At 42.3% G+C, this 8946-nt stretch overlaps 1 non-coding gene across 1 annotated transcript; it reads left to right on the top strand.

Annotated features, from left to right (window-relative positions):
- Window positions 1-3343: 3343 nt before the first annotated feature.
- On the top strand, window positions 3344-3416 carry Trnaa-cgc. The gene has a single exon. It is a non-coding gene; the product is annotated as a tRNA-Ala (tRNA).
- Window positions 3417-8946: the final 5530 nt, after the last annotated feature.

The raw sequence follows: 8946 nt of genomic DNA, 5'->3' as shown, positions 1-8946 counted from the left end.
CCTCTCTTTCTTCTACCATCACTGTACCTCTGCTACTCTCTTACAGCGCAAAAAGCAAGAATAGGTCCACATGCTAAAATTTTTGGAGATAAAGGCAGAACGAGGACTGACACAGCTGGTTCCCCACTTTTCTGTCAGTTTATAAACAGCGCTGGTTCGTTTCTACTACCTGCTGCAGCATGGTGCGCTGCTTATGTAGAACGAATTCTATAGGTCAGTAAAGTTTGGCAGTTTATTTATACAGGGCGAAAAAAAATTCGCGCATTCGGACTTCGCAGCGCTGTTCCTCACAAATGTTACAAAATTTTGTCCTGCACATATTTCTGGCGGTAAATGGACGTTAAAGACTGACAATCTGGCAACATTGTAGTCACATGTACGGTACGTACCTCTGTCAGCTGTCATCCACAGTGCTCTGCATTTGGTTCAGTGGATACCGTTTTGGATTAGCATGCAGGAGGTCAATGGTTCCATTCTGGGCCGAGACGTATTTGTTTTTATTTGCTAAACGTAGTGTGCGTGGTATGGTATCTGGTGTTGTAATCGTCATAAAGCAATTACAGTGCGTATTCTTCAACTTACATGATACCAATACAGAAATGAAAGCCCAATTGTTTTCACTGGTCAGCTTTTAAAGAAGCCTTTTGCACGTTGTGTACGCGAATTGTTTCACACCACTGCATCTACTAGATTCTGTTTTCCACGTACTCTCCCGCAGTGGACCCATCGATTAGTACCAATTATCATTCTCGTCACGTTCGGGTCCACTATAATTCGTTATGGCCTTACGTCACCAGTAGCGCTAGTAAAGTGCTTTGCAAATAATTTCCAAACATGTTCTATGAAAATGTCGGGTACAAGGGGCTTAAGAAACGGTGTAGCTACAGTATTATATGGTGAAATTTAATTGGCAAATAAAAACAAATAAGCCTCAACGGAAGATCGAACCTTCGACCTCCTGCATGCTAACCTAAAACACTACCCACTGCACAATGTTCTTCGTGTCTGCTGACAGAGGTAGTTACAGTACATGTGATTACAGTCTTGCCAGACTGCCAATCTTTAACGTCCATTTACTGCCGGAAATATGTGCACGAAGGTATTTTGTGACAGACATTTTTATATTGCTAGTATGTGAGTAATCGCGGTGAGAAGTCCGAGTGCGCGAAATTTTTTTCAACCTGTAATACAACGTTAATACAAAATCGTTAGATTTTTTTTTTTTTTTGATACTTCGTTCACCGATCGCAATTCATCGAAAACGCCCGGTTTATTACCTGTATCTTGAAAGAGTAAAAATGTTATTACTGAATTTGCAGTTTCTCTAGTTTTATATAACTTTTGACAATCATTTTAAGTTTTATTTCAGGCATGTTAAGAATCTTTTTTAACGTAATTTGTGTCGCTGCAGTACCACTTTGGGCAAATTTGTATATGTGTGAAGTGACCATTATACAGAGACAGTGCGTCATGAAGTTTTATTCGTGAAAAAATGTGTCTAAAAATAGTTTGGTGACGTACACGTGTTCACTACGCTATTTAAAACTACATTTACGTCCAGAGCGGATGTTGTTGTTGTTGTGGTCTTCAGTCCTGAGACTGGTTTGATGCAGCTCTCCATGCTCTCCAGACCGGATATTACGAGCATATTTTACATGCGTAAGTACGATAAGCTTGAACTTCTGCATTTCGATAACGGATAATAAAACCGAAAAAAGGTTCAAGGTTCACCGAGAACAATAAGGTAAGAAAATCTGGTAAAAATTCCGACGATCTGCCGTGAATAAAAATTACAAAAGTGGCCAATTCAACAATTGGTACGTTTCGTATCCAAAAATCATGGTTTTTCGGTGTTTTCTCAGAAACCTCCCAAGAACAAATGGTGCTTTTGCAAGCCTAAGGCTCGACCTATATCATACTTAATTCAAAAGAACCAACCGATCTGCTCAACTTGCCTGGACTGGAGGTAGTACGTAAGGTTTAAATTTTAACCCTGAAGTGTAGGATAGTTACAGCATGCTCGTTCTTCCGATAGGTGCACACACGGTGGCTGGGTCATGGGTTATCCAAAACATTTGAATCTTATATCTGCGATTAACAAATCGGAGATACGACCCTTTCAAAAATCGTATTTTCGAGCGCGGCTTTTTGGAACAAACTGCGTTATACGAAGTTAACGTCAAGATGTAAAATGGTAATTTAGCTTCACTGTATTACGGGGGCCAGTGCTTTAACACTCCTCATTCTTTAAATTTATTTAAATGCATTACTTTTTCACATTACTCGCTACAATCTTCCAACAAACTCTCCCCGCTTTCCAGTGAACGTGGGCCTACGTCGTGGAAGTTTTACACGTCTCCCATCCAACACGCCACGCTTTATAAATGGGACGAATGGCGCGGACAACGGTGGCGGTTATCTCCAGTGGTGAGCAGCGGCGTCATTGGATGGGCTCTTTCACCTCCGGTAATAAGTACAGTTCTCGGGGAATAGTCAGGCGTGGCCCGTAGGTTGAGTACGGAAACATTGCCCAATCTTCACACTTTTTTTCAGTGACGACACTGGCGGTGTCTGGGGACGAACGTTGTCGTCCAGAATGAGAAATCTGGACTCCAGGCACCGAGACGGGGCTTTGTAGTGCACTGTTCTGTTTAATACTTGGAAGAATTCACGCTAATACCCTCCTGCGACACTTCGTCCAAATGGTGCCCTGCTGTAAAGAGGATTCCATGAAAACTATAAGTTTAGGTCACCTTTCATTTGACCTTTGTTTGTACTCGATAAAGATGGTGGATCGTGAGGGAAGATATACGTCGCCCTTCATCCGTCAGACTGTGAATCCAACAACGGCTCAAAGGCTAATCCAGGTGTCATCAAATAGTTTAATGGTAGGCTATGACAACCTCGTAACTCCATCTGTTTGTCGAAACCCTTCATTACTGTAACCATTACTTCCTTTATCAAAGAGAGATATGAAAGCGCATGCATGCCTCTAATCTGTCAATAAATAGGCTTCTACTGTATCGTTACATATGTGGCAACTTTACCTGTATCACTTCATATATTTTTAAGAGACCGTTTTTGCTCCTGCTGCAAAATTTAGCAAAACTGATTTACAAGGGTTTCTTTGCCTACCATCGAGGGGCGATTCGATGCAACAAAACGTTGCTTTCAACGTCAAATCTTAAGTTTTAGCAAGAGTCCAAAGTCCGAGCGTTAGCACCTCTGGTCAGCAATCGGGAGGAATTATCCTTTTGTTCAACTAGTTTGTCAGAATACAGAATACCTGTAGTTTCAGACATTTCTCACAATTTTCACATTTCAGCTGTTCCTTGTCTTATGGGGCGAGGTGGCGCAGTGGTTAGCACACTGGACTCGCATTCGGGAGGACGACGGTTCAATCCCGTCTCCAGCCATCCTGATTTAGGTTTTCCGTGATTTCCCTAAATCGTTTCAGGCAAATGCCGGGATGGTTCCTTTGAAAGGGAACGGCCGATTTCCTTCCCAATCCTTCCCTAACCCGAGCTTGCGCTCCGTCTCTAATGACCTCGTTGTCGACGGGACGTTAAACACTAACAACCACCAACCACCACCTGGTCTTATGTCGCTGCTTTCGATGACGTAGGCGTCATGAAAACGATTTTGCCAGTGAGAAATAGCACCACACTCCGCAGATAATGCATCATAAACTCGTACAAGCGCTGTGGATTTCGGTTCGACTCCTGCCACATAAGTTTTCGTCCCTGCTGTCGAATCTTTACATGAAGGTTCAGCGACCCAAATGATCAGAGGTGGGATTAAATTCCATTGTGAAAGTATATCAGTAATAGGGTTTGTTGGTAAGGTTACTGTCCTTAGTGACAGTGCGAAGAATTGCAGGACATTTTGAATAGAATGAACAGTCTAGTTTGTACAGAACATGGACTGAATGAAAAAAGGAGAAACATGGAAGTAATGAGGAGTAACAGAAATGTGAAATGAGATTAGTGATAAACTTGAAATCAAAACTGCGCACTACTAAGCAGGCGAAGAAATGGAATTTTTCTGCCTTGAAAGCAAGATACACTTGATGGATGAACCAAGGAGGACATATAAAGTAGACTAGGTCAGTCAGAGGTGGAATTCCGGACCGGAAGCCTGCTGCCATCAAAAATCGGCCTCAATCTCGGGAAGAATATTCGGAGATGTTTTGTCGGCAGCACACCATTTTATGAAAATTGTAAGCTTCCCTCGCTCATTTGGACTTCCATACAAATTTCCCAGTTCAGTTGCGATTCCATAGTAGAAAGTGGTACAGGTGACGTACAGTAGTACACTGAACAAGCCTTCCCACCAGAGACTTGTTTTCAGTGTCATACGCAAAGTTCACAAAAACAGATCTGGTATCGCGTTGGAGTCTTCACAAGATACAAGCAGACGATATGTGATTCTAATAAGTGTTGAAGATGGCTAGTTCTATGAAACATGTCCCAGGAAGCCAATACATTGCTTTTATTTGCCCACACCGTAAAGCAGTAACAGTGTAGAATATGAAGCGATGCCTTTCACAAAGTTAATAAATCTCGAGAGCATGATAAACCCGAATAATGTAAATGAGCAGTATCACGACTCACACATATGAACTAGAGATTGATCCAAAGTGCCAGATCCTTCTAAAGAGTAGATGATGCGTGATTCGGAAAAAATGATACGTAGCTCATCTGATTTCATAATGCGCCTCTGGTGGCTTCAATGTGAAGAATGAAAATTTTGTGCTACGCTGCTGCAACAGTGCCCCATGCCACACCCTTAGGAAAACGTTTCACAAGCTACAAAAAGTGTATTCTACGTGCACAAGTAGATTTGCATACCTCATTGGTACATGTTGGTTTTCTCACCCGTGAAAGCAATAGATGATGCTGTTTGGTTTGTGGTGCACTCAACTGCACAGTCATCAGTGCCCGTACAAAGTCCCAATTATTCAGCAGTCCAATTTTTTCACAATCAATCTATCCACTGTCACGAACGATGACGATCATGATGAAATGATGAGAACAACACAAACACCCAGTTACCGGGCAAAGAAAATCCCCAACACGGCTGGGAGTCGAACCCGGGACCCCATGATCCAGAGGCAGCAATGCTAGCCACTAGACAAAAGCAACAGAAAATAAAAAAGTTCAGGTATTTTTTCAATTTATTGGCTGTCAGGCCATACCCATTCCGCCATCCAGGTTATGACGGTATGTGAGTATGCACAACAGAATACCCAGTCTCCAAGTGTAAGAAAAAAATATGTGCGGCCTGGTCAGTAATCGAATCTGGGCCCTATAATTTAACATTCCACCACACTGACCACATACCTACCGAGGCAAACGACAGATCACTTTTTCGTTACAGTACATTAAAGAAAATACACTACCGGCCATTAAAATTGCTACATCAAGAAGAAATCCAGATGATAAACGGGTATTCACTGGACAAATATATTATACTAGAACTGACATGTGATTACATTTTCACGCAATTTGGGTGCATAGATCCTGAGAAATCAGTACCCAGAACAACCACTTCTGATCGTAATAACGGCCTTGATACGCCTGGGCGTTGAGTCAAACAGAGTTTGGATGGCGTGTACAGGTACAGCTGCCCATGTAGCTTCAACACGATACCACAGTTCGTCAAGAGTAGTGACTGGCGTATTGTGACGAGCCAGTTGCTCGGCCACCATTGACCAGACGTTTTCAATTGGTAAGAGATTTGGAGCATGTGCTGGCCAGGGCAGCAGTCGAACACTTTCTGTATCCAGAAAGGCCCGTACAGGACCTGCAATATGCGGTCGTGCATTATCCAGCTGAAATGTAGGGTTTCGCAGGGATCGAATGAAGGGTGCAGCCACGGGACGTAACACATCTGAAATGTAACGTCCACTCTTCAAAGTGCCGTCAAGGCGAACAAGAGGTGACCGAGACATGTAAGCAATGGCACCCCATACCATCGGCCCGAGTGATACACGCTTCCAATGTGCGTTCACCGCGATGTCGCCAAACAAGGATGCGACCATAATGATGCTGTAAACAAAACCTTGATTCATCCGAAAAAATGACGTTTTTTCATTCGTGCACATAGGTTCGTGGTTGAGTACACCATCGCAGGGGCTCCTGTCTGTGATGCAACGTCAAGGGTAACCGCAGCCATGGTCTCCGAGCTGATAGTCCATGCTGCTGCAAACGTCGTCGAACTGTTCGTGCAGATGATCGTTGTCTTGCAAACGTCCCCATCGGTTGACTCATGGATAGAGACGTGGCTGCACAATCCGTTGCAGCCGTGCGGATAAGATGCCTGTCATCTCGACTGCTAGTGATACGAGGCCGTTGGGACCCAGCACGGCGTTCCGTATTACTCTCCTGAACCCATCGATTCGATATTATGTTAACAGTCATTGGATCTCGACCAATGCGAGCAGCAATGTCGCGATACGATAAACACCAATCGCGATAGTCGGAAACGTGATGGTACGCATTTCTCCTCCTTACACGAGGCATCACAACAACGTTTCACCAGGCAACGCCCGTCAACTGCTGTTTGTGTGTGAGAAATCGGTTGGAAACTTTTCTCATGTCAACACTTTGTTGGTGTCACCACCAGCGCCAACCTTGTGTGAATTCTCTGAAAATATAATCATTTGCATATCACAGCATCTTCTTCCTGTCGGTTAAATTTCGCGTCTGTAGCACGTCATCTTCGTGGTGTAGCAATTTTAATGGCCAGTAGTGTACTCCCAGCCTCATATTTCGGCTCTTGATTTGAAAAAGAATATCTCAAATTTTAGAAGCTCAATAAGCGTTTACATACTTTTAAGTGAGTTATTACTTCTTATCCTTTGACTTAGGATCGCATTCGGAACGTGTTGTCAGCGAACATATAAGCTGCGGTGTTCAGCCACCGCGCGGTCAAAGCGTACCTCAAAGCGACCCAGGCATCACTCCCCTCCCTATAGCTCATCCATCGCTCACCACCACTCTCACAAATCAGACAGTAAGCCATCCCACTAGCTCACTGCTCCCCATCACTCTCATGGTCGAGACCGCACAGAGAATTTCACACTGCGTCACTCTGTTCTCTGCGCTCTTGGCACAGTGATACAGCTTGCAGTTCGCTTTGTTGACTGAGCACCTCTCCAACCGAGTTCAGCTCTTTACAAAAATACTAGTATGTATAAAACATAATTATTTTAACATACATGATAGCGCATTTATACAGGTTGTCTGAGGAGGAATAGTCAATATTCAGGGATATAACAGGCACGAATACTAAATAGGGACATGCTGTATTCCAAATGGCTTCTGAGATGGAACACATTTAATGTTACTTTTATAAGTTTTCCTTGAATAACACGAAATTCGCGACCTCTAGCCAAAACCTGTCACAATACAAAATTAAACTACATTAATTTCCTATAAAAAGGTCCTACACATTTTTTCTCAAACGTTGCGTAAGAGGAACGAGCGAATACTGAAAATCTCCTGCGATGCACATGTGCTGAGATGTAGGTAAGTTTTTTAAGCCAATATGAAGTAGTTTCCTGACTTAGCAGACCACATGTGCTATATAAAATTATTCGACTTTGTCTACACTAATCTGGTACACTGTAAACAATGACAGTGTACTGAATAATAAAGAAAATAAATAACAATGTACATTAAATATGTTCCATCTCAGAAACTATTCAAAATAGCGCATATGTCAACGTAAAGTTTTGCTTCCATTCCTGTCATATCCCTGAATACTGACCATTCTTCCTGGGACAACTTGTATACTACGTTTAATTTTTTATTTATTCATTTAACCTGAACAGATTAATGCCTTCAGAACCCCTTTTACATCAGATATATCAGACCAGATTTTTATATATCATTACAAAATTTATTAAAATCACAGTTACGTAAAAATCATAACGTTTTAATTTGGCATCTCTTCTTCTTCCCTCTGCCTGCATTAGCCATTTCCCTGTTACGCCTTCTCAGGTGAAACTGCTAATTTTCCGCAGTCTTCCTCAATATCTTCTGTCTGGTGGATAATAATTATCATCAGTTTTGGTAATCTTCCATCTTCCATTCTTGTGACATAATCATTCCAGTTGTTCCTGTAGTCTTTAATCTGTTGATTTTGCTTGCGGGTTTCGTGGCAAATATATGTATGCGGGTGTGACTATAGGCTGCATTATGGGTAGGTGCAAGCTGAAATGCTGTAACGTTTGAAGAAAAAGCTACACACTTGAATTTCACAGTGAAGGGGCAGAATATTAGCATTATTTGCAAGTTCCTAAGTCGAATCGAAGTTTGAAAGGTCAGTTTTGAAACAGGCTTCCCGCCTACTGTCTGAGGTCTGTAGAGGACGCACATTAGACAAATTTTGTTAAGAAATTTGATATTTTCGAACATATATTTGATTTTTTTGTCTTCATTACTGTTGTATGTGAGTAGGACGGTGGATAATAAGCCAATGTGTTTGTTATGCCGCTACTTCCCCTCGTCATCTGCTACTTCTGTGGTGTCTTAGAATAGTGGAGACAATGCTTGTCTTGAACCAGGTGTCCCCGTTCGTTACAAGAGAGACATGGATGTCGATATTCTGAAATATATGGCGGCGGTCGTCGATATGATTTGAAAGAGGTAGCCAACAATGCTTTACACTAACAATAGGCACTGGTAAAACTAGTGCCTGCATGAAGTTCGTACATCACAAAAGCACTACTTTTTTCCAAACTTTATCCGCAACAATATCCTGCCATCTCTTTTTCATACGCTATGTAGCCAAAATTCGGACATCTCATTACGCGAAATATTTATCTTTTTTGCAGTCCAGACACTCTGTGACCTAAATGGTACTGAAACAGAGGATGGCAGACTAAAGGCCGAAATACTAAATGTCTTTTTCCAAAGCTGTTTCACAGAGGAAGACAGC

The sequence above is a fragment of the Schistocerca piceifrons genome, chromosome 4 (assembly GCF_021461385.2).
Source record: "Schistocerca piceifrons isolate TAMUIC-IGC-003096 chromosome 4, iqSchPice1.1, whole genome shotgun sequence".
Taxonomy (NCBI): domain Eukaryota; kingdom Metazoa; phylum Arthropoda; class Insecta; order Orthoptera; family Acrididae; genus Schistocerca; species Schistocerca piceifrons.
The sequence above is the reverse complement of the archived record's forward strand: the minus strand, read 5'-3'. Positions and strand labels throughout refer to the sequence as shown.